General features: G+C 43.9%; 1 protein-coding gene across 1 annotated transcript in view; it reads left to right on the forward strand.

Annotated features, from left to right (window-relative positions):
* Positions 1–10,893, forward strand: part of LOC147423340 (protein SEMI-ROLLED LEAF 2-like) — a 114,425-nt gene extending 103,532 nt beyond the window's left edge. The window contains exon 19 of the mRNA XM_086501033.1: positions 10,494–10,893. The gene's annotated coding sequence lies outside the window, so the exon portion shown is untranslated. The remainder of the gene's footprint in view (positions 1–10,493) is intronic.
* Positions 10,894–11,121: the final 228 nt, after the last annotated feature.

Consider the following 11,121-nt stretch of genomic DNA (forward strand, 5'->3'; position numbering starts at 1 on the left):
TTTGAGTCGACATGGCACCCCAAGTCGAGAATCTGACACGACACTCGAGAGAATCACTTAAAAATACTTCACACTTTAAAACTTGAGTCGATACAGTCCGACGTAGTTCCGTGCCTAGAGGTCTTGGCCCTGAAACCTCACACTCCTTTCGATATTTCTTTATTATATTAAAGCTTGAGCAAAGCACAACACCCAAAGGGGTCCTCTGTTCTTAGACTCTGTGTCGAGATGCTTTGAAGAGTGAGGCCCTTAAGGGTCCTTTTATTCTTACAAAAGATGACAAAAGCAGAGCCCTAACAAGAATCTAACTCAAAAGAAATTGGTTCCAAAAGCTACTGGCTCCAAAATATGGCCCAAAAAGCATCAACGCAATTTGCGGAATTCTGTAGAATCTGCCACGTCAGCATCCTATCAGAGCGTTTTATGGACGTCTATATAGCCAGCATGTTTCATGGACGTTTGTATTGCTAGCCTATGAGCACGTTTCACGAGCAATTCGTACAAGTAGTGCCACATCACTATGTCGTACTATGTGTGTCCCCGGGCAGTATTGTCACGTCATCATTTTGTGACATCGGCTACAAAGTGATGAAGAGCAAGTTGGAGTTTACCACAGAACCAACTGCGGCCACCAACCAAAACTCTCGACAACAACGAACAAGAAACCCTTTTACAAGAACGCCGATGCTTCGAATGTTTTCAAGCATGGCATGCATTCACTACGTTTCCTGAGCGAGCCTCGATGTCTCTAGAGCAACCTTCTGCTCCCATAATAGAAAGAGCCCGAGGGCCACCTCCAGCTAAGAGAGCTAGACCCGCTATTGGACTAGTTACTTATATCTAAGGCATACGCCTTGAAAGTACAAATGAATTGTGTTGAGCATATGGCAAAGTCAACGGCTTGAAAGCCCTTATTTTCTTTGACCCGGAGCTACAGAGAACTTCTTCCATCCAGAATTGTTGAAGCAGATGTACTTCGATTATGATGGAGAGGGTGAAGAAATTGAAGTTGAGCTAGCCACCGTTCATTGGTGCTCTTCCAGTGACTATCCAAGATTATCATGGAAAAACCGATTTGCACATTATGAAGTTGGGCAATTGCGACGTTGTCTTGGGCATACCTTGGCACGACAAGAATGATGCGACTCTCCACATCCAGAATTGAACCATTAGCTTGATGCAGAAGGACAAGCCAGTCGCTCTCAAAGTTTGGCTGTCCGAACAAAAACTTGAGTGAATTTTCCAGTTGTTTTGTATTTAGATCTGTTTGAGGAAGTATTGTTTGAAATTTGTTTGAAATGGATGGTATCTGTTTTAAACCTGTCTAGGTGTTGATTTGAATTTTTTGACTCTGGTTTTAATACTGGTTTCAATGATTAGTGATTTTACTCCCGGGTGGAGTAGTGAGAAATGCTGTTTGGTATTTGTCTGAACCTCGGAAAGCCGCAGACGGGATGTCTGGGGAGTGTTTTGTTGTGTGCTTGAAAACCTCGGAACGACGCAGACGGGATGTCTAGGGAGCGTTTCGTTGTGTGCTGGAAAACCTCCGAACGACGCAGACGGGATGTCTGGGGAGCATTTGGTTGTATGCTTGAACCTCCAAGCGATCCATGTTGCGGTCTGGGGAGCGTTTGGTTGTACCAGTCTTTTGAGCTCATGGCACGGACCTTTTAGGTTATTTGCCGCGCGCGGGGGGGGGGGATGTGACAAGATAGTTGTTGAGTAGCTTCATATTGCAGACTGTTTTGTCTCGGGGGAGTGCTCATCGATGCTGTTCGTTGCGTCTTGTAACATGCATATGTGAGCATTTGTGTTGCATTGTGATGTGCCAATCACTGAATACTCCTTATTGGATGAGATTTTTGTGGGAAGCCAACGATCCAGGATATCAAGAGCTCCAATCTGGTATGAGACTCCTTATTGGATGAGATTTTTTGGGGAAGCCAACGACCTAGGATATCAAGAGCTCCAATTTAGAATGAGAAAATTGATTGCCCCTCGGAATGTCCCTCGTAATGACCCTTGGAATTTTTTGAGCGAACTTGAGTTGTTTTGTAGATATACGGTAATCACGGACTATTTTTTCTTTCAAGAAGGGTGGATGTCACAAATTGCTGACTTGTCAATCAAAAGGAAAAATGGAACCTGTAACAAACTTGGACACTCCAAGTCAAGAATCAACCGCGACAGCACCAAATAACCACTTCAAAACAATTCACAGATCACAATAGATTTGCACTGGCCCGGCGGAGTTCCGTGCCTAGAGATATTGGCCCCAAAGACTGGCGCCCCTTTCGGTATTTCTTTTTCTATTAATCAATCATCAAAGTACAAGAGAGCGGTTAGGGTTTCACTCTCAGTTCTCTCTCTCTCGTAGAGATTCTTTTCTCTTGTTTTATAAAAAAAGCAAAAGCAAAATTCGCGTCGCTCATCATTTTCCTTTTTTTTTAAAAAAAATAAAATAAAATAATAATCCGCCTCCGCGATTTCCGGAATTTAGGGTTTTTGGCAAAAATTAGGGTTTGCAAGAATTTTAGGGTTTCTGGCAGAAATTAGGGTTTCTGTTGTCAGCCATGTCATCAGTTTGTGACATACCCCCCTCTTGAAAGCATTGTAATTGACCGCGATTACGCCTGCAAAACCGACAAAAGCCATAAACCGTCTTAGCAGACACTGACTGTTAGTACCTGCGTACTAGGAACACACATCTAGCACATGTACAAAATCGACAGTCACATCACACGACATCACAGGACATCACATGACATTCAACATTCATTCGGATCTTAGACCATGATTTATCGGCAATGTAGCTAGCAATCACATCTAGGTCCAATCGGGACCTCATCGATGTCCGATTGACTAACCCTTATTGCAACCATGTCTATTCGAGATCAATAAGACCAAAATGCTGCAGTCATTTCGTCTATCAGTTCCTGCACTCACAAGAAGTCAAGAACAAATCAGTATCATAATCACGAATTCCATTTCATAAAGTCATCCGGCAGAATACTGTCAGCTCTCAGTATCCCTGAAGCTCAAAGAGACATCAGTGACTTTAGTATCAAAATCAAGGCATCTGTTGACAAAGGAGCGGAGTAACTCCCCTCTTGTGCATCCCACTGCACCAGATCTTCGGCCAAGCTGAGTTTTGGGTTCCATTTGGAGTAGACTATGCTAAACCAAAACATCGAGGTAAAGTTTCACAATCCGAGGAGTATCTGCTAGGTCCTCCTCCTCCATCCACTTCGCATCAAATGCAGGAAACTTCTTGAACTAAACCAAGAACCGCCTTCGGACTTTACCTTTCTTCGTATCATTAGGTGCCAAAATCTGTTCAGGAACAACGATCTCCTCGTTTTTTTCCACTGCGGGTTGCTCATCAGGCTCCCGATCATCAGGCACATCACCCTTAACAGGGTTCAAGAGACTCACATGCAATGCATTGTGAATCCTCCAAGTATCTGGCAGTTTCAATCGGAAGGAGACATCATTTATCTTGTCAGTAATCTGGAAAGGTCCGTAGTATCACATACTAAGCTTTGGAAAAAGCCTCTCCTTTCCCTTTTTCTTTCTTAGGCGTGCCTTCTCAAAAGTAAGAGCACCCAATTTTCCTCCTTCAGTTTCCAGTCGCGACGATGGCGATCCGCTGCCTTTTTCTGTCGTTCTTGAGACTCCTGCAAAGTCTCGCGAACCTTGGCAAAAGCCGTATCCAAATCTCGCGAATATTCATCCGCTTCAAATTTCTAATCTTTCGTGCTCAGGAAGGATGGAACCTTCGCAGCACTTTCAACAATCTCACATTGCGTCTTCCCCGTCGAAGAGTGTATCGTGTTATTGTAGGCAAATTCCACCAAAGGTAAGTTCTTTTCCCATTGAGTCTTCTAATGCGAGATACAAGACCCGGTAGTCAACCACGGCGTAGTTCTTGTGGTACCAAGGGATCCCGAGTAGAACGTCACTCGCGTGCCTTGAACACCCTTGTCATTGCAAACGAAGTTTGCCAATGCTCGGTGTAATGGCAACATCTCATCCGGGTGCCAGTTGAACTACCTCCGCCTATGGCGTAAGTCTGTTGGGCGTAAATCCAAATCGAGCCGCCAGTTCCAAGTGAAAAGAAGTTTGCCTTGGCTCCTTCAAAAGAGCTTCCTGATCCTTCACTTTGCTCCAAAAGCGGCAAAGTTTGTACTTTCATCATTAGATTCGGTGCAGGTCCCACGCCATGTGGTACCAGTTCTGCTTTTCTATCTGCCTTTTCTGCCACATTCCTCAGCTGCTCTCGAACTCTCAGACCTGTGGTCATCTTTATCATTCTGTTCTTTCTGTGCCTTTTTAGGGCACTTCGCGGAGATATGTCCATGTTTCCTGCATCCAAAGCACTTCCCCTCTCGGATGAAGCGAGCTCTCTCCTTAGGAGTAAGCTTGGGTCGTGCATCGTTTTTCTCTGGGTTGCTCTTTTTCTTTCTACTTTCATTCCCAGAAGTCTGTTCGGCTCGTTGTGTCATGGCCTCATCTGTGGGGTAGGTCAGACTGCCAGAGTGAATGGCAAAGCCCCGCTTCGCATGACTCATCAACTCCTGAATAGAAGTTGACTTCTGTTCCAAGCAGTGATCTCGGATCTCTGTGGGTAGACCCATGGTAAACCGCTCAATCTGTTCTCTGAACGAGATCTTCTTGAATGAAGAGGCCGGTAGAAAAGAGCTCCAAAATCTTTCACAATAAGCATTTACTGTATCGCTCTTGGTCATCCGAAGATGGTTCCAAGCAGCTCGTATATCTCGTTCATATTCTTGCGGCAACCAAGAACAAATAAAAAGCCTCTTAAATTTCAGCCATGTAACTGGCGCAGTCTTCTTTAAAAGAAGCGTGGACCACCAAGTACGAGCATTCCCCTTAAAGTAAGAGGCAGCTCTCCGAATCTTGGAGTGCTCTGAATAGCGTCCTCCCGCGAAAGCGATGTCAAACTGTTGTATAAAAGACAAAGCCTTCGAAGCATCTGAGTATCCTGAAAAAGTATCAAACTTGATCGAGTGGCCACCTTCCTTAAACTCTCGGACTTTCTTGCTTTCATCTTCGAGAAAGTCATACTGGTTGGCTTTGTAAAAATTCTTCTTGTTCGCATAAAACTTTCCGTCATCGGAATCTGAGCTGTCTGTAGACGAGTCCTCATTAGAACTGTCAGTCTCTGGGCGAGATGTAGCCTTCTTTGCCTTTTTCTTGCCCTTTCCCAAGCTTTGTTTCTTGCTTCGCTTTTTGCTTTTCATGTCTTCTTCGCTCGAATCCGAGGAGCTAGAAGAACTATCTGAAGAAGAAGAAGAAGAAGAAGAAGAACTGGGTAAGCCTTCAAACTTGACACGCTTCTTCTGTTTCTTTGCCTTGTCGAATGTCGACTGACGACCCAAATAACCTGGAAAGTCAGTGCTTTTCTTCTGCTTTTTGCCGTGCCTTTTGGCTTTCTTTTGCACGTCGAAAAGCTGAGCAATCGGTGCATCAACCACGTTCTCCAGTTTCTTCTCCGTATATTTTCTTGGAGGCAGAAGGTTTCTTGAGAGCGGGTTTCGGGAGTGGTGTTGTGGTTCTCTGCCACTCTGTTTGTACCTCTTCCAAAGAGGTCTGGTTCATATATTTTGCCATCTTCGGATCCTTGGCAAAATTGAGCATCGCCGATCAATTGAAGACGCGTCATCTCTCTTTGCTCCGCTTGAGTAGGCCGAGGTGGGCCATACTCTCTGCCAGAATCTTCGTTGTGATCCCAGCCCGCATCTCCAGATGCAGAGGGAGTCGACTGATCATTGCTTGAAGCCATAGGTGCCGCGGAAAAAAAATTCGGGGATCGGATTTCCCGTAGAAGAGAAATCGGCCGTGCTTTGATACCACTGTAACAAACTTGGACACTCCAAGTCAAGAATCAACCGCGACAGCACCAAATAACCACTTCAAAACAATTCACAGATCACAATAGATTTGCACTGGCCCGGCGGAGTTCCGTGCCTAGAGATATTGGCCCCAAAGACTGGCGCCCCTTTCGGTATTTCTTTTTGTATTAATCAATCATCAAAGTACAAGAGAGCGATTAGGGTTTCACTCTCAGACTCTGCGTCCAGATGCTCTGAGAAGTGAGGCCCTCGCCACTAATTTAAAGGTTACAAGGGATGCCCAAAAGCAGAGCCCCAAAAGCTTTTAAAATCAAAAGCATCAGTTCTCTCTCTCTCTTAGAGAGTCTTTTCTTATTTTTTATAAAAAAAAGGCAAAAGCAAAATTCGCGTCGCTCATCATTTTCCTTTTTAAAAAAATAAAAATAAAAAATAATAATCCGCCTCCGTGATTTCCGGAATTTAGGGTTTCTGGCAAAAATTAGGGTTTGCAAGAATTTTAGGGTTTCTGGCAGAAATTAGGGTTTCTGCTGTCCGCCATGTCATCACTTTGTGACAGAACCAGCCTACAGATCCCTCTTGAGGGGCCTAAACCCTAAGTGAACAAGCAACAAGAGAAGAAGAAGAAGAAGAAGAAGCAATAGAAGAAGTTTTACCAACTTGCGAAGTCTTCCCGAGTGGCCTATTTTTAAAGAAGAGTTCCCACCAACTTACAGGACCGTGTCCGATGGGGCCCAAGTGACCTAAAAACATTAAAATAAAGCAAGATCCCATACACACACGCACACACACAGTCTTTTGCGTAAACTATTGATGATGTGGCAACTATACGGACGCTCGCAAAACGCGTTCACATGCTGACGTGGCAGCCTGTACGGACATCGGCGAAATGTGCTAGTTGCTAACGTGGCAGATTGTATGGATTTCTTGCTTTTACGTTGTTTGTTAGCGCTAGTTTTTGAGGCCAAATGCTTTTGAGTTTGAAGCTTTTCATGTAACTGCTTTTCATAGGCCAAGGGCCTTTAAATATGTGTGATGGGCTCGTTCTCTGGCACGCTTCTGGGTGAAGGAGTAGACTCTAGAGCATGGAGTAGCGGCTTGTACTAAGTTGAAACAATATAAAGAAATACCGAAAGGGGCGCCAAGGTCTAGATACAATGCTCCCTTGGGGGTGGAATTCCACCACTCCTCATTTCGTGTATCGTGCATCTTTTTCTATTCAGTGTTATTTGAAGCGCTTAAAGTTGTTTAGTCTGTTCTTTTCCGTTGGCACGTGGTGCCCGTCCTTGTGACACACCTTCCGCTGAGACGATGTGTCCCAAAAAGAGTGTCTCTGGCAAGAAAAACTTGTTCTTTTTCGCATTTATAACCAATTTATGTTGCGGCAGTGCCTGGAAAACGGGTAACAGATGGTGTCGGTGCTTTGCCTCACTCTTAGAGAAGACGACGATGTCAATTAAAGTGCCCAAAAATGATCACTACTCTATGAAAATCCTATTAATCATACGGTTAAATGTAGCCGGAGCATTCGTGAGGCCAAAGGGCATCACCAAATTTTCGTATAAGCCAAAAGTCGTCCTGAAAGCTGTCTTGTAGACGTCTCCAAGAGCAATTCGGATCTGATCATATCTACTCTTCAGATTGATTCTGCTAAAGCAAGTAGACCCCTGAAGTCTGTCGAGTATATTATCGATCCTTGGGATAGGGAATCTTTTCTTGATGGTGATTTTATTGAGAGCTCTATAGTCAATGCACATTCTCCAAGATCCATCTTTCTTCAAAGCCAACAACACATGCAAACAGAATGGTGAAGTACTAGGTTGGATGAGACCCTTCTCAAGAAGTTCTTTTAGCTAGTTCATTATTGCTTCATTTTGGGCAGTTGGATTAAGGTGGTCAAATGAATGATCGTGGAGTAGGTAACTCTCTTGGTAAGCCTTCCGAGAAACAGTTAGTCTGAGCTTGAAGAAAATCTTGTTGTTTCTTTTCGAGGCTGACATATTTGACCTTTGATTGTAATTCAATTCTTTTAAAAAAACTGGATTTCTTTACTTTGGAAACGGCTGAAGCTGATACAAGGTGGATGGACTCGTCCTGGAGTTTTACATCAAGTATAATCTCTTCGCCCTTCTCATTCTTCAAGATGGCCTTCCTTGCCCTATAATCGACCACGGCGTTGTTCTTGTGGAACCAAGGGATTCCTAGGAGGACGTCACACCCTTGCAAAGGCATGATGTAAAAGTCCTTGTGCCCTAAATACCCTTGACAATGCAAACATAGTTTGCCAATGACAGGTGTAAAGGCAACATCTTGTCCGGGTGCCACTAGAACAACCTCGACCTATGGCCCCATTTCCTCGGGCGTAATTCCAAGACGAGCTGCCAATTTGGGTGAAATAAAGTTGGCCTGCGCTCCTCCATCAAAGAAAATTAGGGCTTCTTGGTTTCGCACTTTGCCCCATGCTCTGCAAATTTCAATGCTTTCATCCATCTAATCAGGGTGGGTCCCCACATAGTCTGGTACCAGTCCTGCTTTTGTCTTTCCTTTTCTTCCGTACTCTTTGGTTGCTCTGGAACTATCTGGCTTGTCTTCTGGTCAAGAGCTCTGTCGAGCTCTTTCTGCGAGTATAGTTTCTGCTTTTCTGCACTCATATGTCCTTTCAGCTTTCTTCCCGAGTTAAGAGGAGCATCAATGGTCTCATGCCATCGTGAGTGAATCTCATACTTTAGGTAATTCTTCAAGTGTTTCGCAAATCTTGTGCCTTTGGAGTACTCCGCTCTGGTAAACTTTTCCGCAAAAAATATGTCCAAATCTTCATTCTTTTCTTTAGTTTCCGCCCCGGATTCCAATTTTTCTTCGCCTCCCTCTCGAGAGGTGTTATTTCTGTTAGATTCTCTATGAGAACCCATGTGTAATCTAGGGTTCTTTATCTCTTATGCCCTTTAAGACAGAGTGGTGAAGGTGGGAAGTGATGGACAAAGGGTGGGAGTGGCTAATAAGTCCGGGGTTGCAACACGAAGATTCTTTAACAAACAAATGAACCTTCATTGCTCTGTGAGATTCTCCTCGAGAATCAAAGTGTGCTGTTGAAGGGATCGGATCCTTTGTAGAAGAAGAATCTTTTTGAGCTCTGATACCACTGTAACAGGCTTGGACACTCCAAGTGAGAAATCAATAGCAAACACACGAACAAAAACTTTAAAACCACTGAACTTTAATAGAGCGAGGTAGAGAGTCGACATGGCACGGCAGAGTTCCGCACCCAGAAGCATTGGCCCCAAAGACTTGAGCCCCTTTCGGTATTTCTTTATCATTGATCATTGCAAAGTACAACTCTCGAGGGACCACTGTAATTGGCTTGGATACTCCAAGCGAGAAATCAATAGCAAAAACACGCATTGAACTTTAATAGAGAGAGGGAGAGAGTCGACATGGCACGGCGGAGTTCCGCGCCCAGAAGCATTGGCCCCAAAGACTTGGGCCCCTTTCGGTATTTCTTTATCATTGATCATTGCAAAATACAACTCTCGAGGGACCTCTACTCTCAAACTCTGCGTCCAGACGCTGTGCAGAGTGTGGCCCTAGGGGCTCTTATAAACCTAAAAGGGATGCCCAGAAGCAGAGTCGGAATATTAAGAGCTCCGATCGGGACTCGGGAATGAGAAAACTGATTGTCCCATGGGATGTCCTTCGGAATGACCCTCAGAATTTTTTGAGCTAACTTGAGTTGATTTGCAGATACACGGAAATCGCGAACGATTGCTCTTCTTTCAAGAAGGCAGGATGTCACGAACTGTTGACATGTCAAGCCACTGAAGACTTGAGCCGACTTGCAGATCCCGCCGAGGGGCCTAAACCGTAAGAGAAGCAACAGAAGCAGCAGAAGAAGTTTTATGAACTTACAAAGTCTTGCCTAGTGGCTTAATTTTTAAAAAGAAGTTCCCACCAACTTATGGGACCCTGTCTGATGTTGGCCCAAGTGCCCAAGTCACTAAAATAAAGCAGGAACCCTCACACACACAATTAACTTGTGTAAATTGCTGATGACGTGGCAGTTGTACGGATGCCCACGTTTTACGCTGATGATGTGGCAGGTGTACGGATTTCAGTGAAACACGCTGGCAGCTTTCGGCGTCAGTATTTGGGACCAGATGCTTTTAGAACTTGATGCTTTTCATGTACGGCTTTTGGATAGGCCCATGGCGTGTATATATGTGGAAGGTGCAGATACTGGACACCGCCATTGTACTGAGTTCAAGCAATATAAAGAAATACCGAAGTCTATTATCATCATCTATTGTTGATCTTATCACCTCTTATATCTTCTGTAGGCAGAAATGTGTTTATCTCGTGGGGCTAAAACATCACTGTATGTGATTTCATATTATTGATTGGGAAGGTCTTTTCCATTATCAACCTATTCCATGGCGATCTATTTGATTGGCTGGTGTATTCACCAAATTGAGATGGTCTCTGAGATTCCAGTCACGACTGTTTGCTTCTGCAATGTCTGCAAATTTTTGTCTTAGTTTCTCGTTTTTCTTTTCTTTTAAATTTCTGCACATTCAAAATTCAATTCAGGGTCCTGATTAACAAAGTTTACTCCTTTTTTCGCTACAGATGTGGATCCTATTGGGCAACTCGAAGCACTTCAGCGATTGTGATGAATCTTTTACATTTCTTGCCTGCATGGAGTGGTGTGGAATATACCTCTCCTTGTGCATGATCTTTTTATATTGTTTTGAGCATCATAATCATATCCTCCATTGGTGAAGGAGATCTTTGATATGGGTCAGCGTAGGTTTATGTGCCGATTGGATTTCTAGGACAATACAAAGTCAGTTCCATACAACACTAGCAAAGTCGTGTGCCTTATAAGTGGTTTGCCTTGTAATTCACAGGCTTACTTTCCTTGTGTTTACAGACACACTAGAGGAAAGATTCGCCTAAAGTTTAAGTTATTAATATATTTAGTATACAAAAAAGCAACGTGATGAATATAGAGGAATGATTTGGCTCCTATGGTCTCGACATTCTGCGGTTTTTCATGTCGTTATTACACTCATGAGTTTAAGGGATCACATATGTAATTTTTGTGCAGAAATGGATGCACCATGCATGGTTTTTTCCTGCCTGCATTTCACCAAGCACGACCATCGACACAGCCTCACTAACTACTATTGGCAAGTGCATCATAGGTTTGGCTCTTCAATTTGTATTTCACGCTTCTGTGTTCTTAAGCATGTGG

This window comes from Adiantum capillus-veneris, chromosome 26 (assembly GCF_014529385.1).
Source record: "Adiantum capillus-veneris isolate H3 chromosome 26, ASM1452938v2, whole genome shotgun sequence".
NCBI classification, from domain to species: Eukaryota; Viridiplantae; Streptophyta; class Polypodiopsida; order Polypodiales; family Pteridaceae; genus Adiantum; species Adiantum capillus-veneris.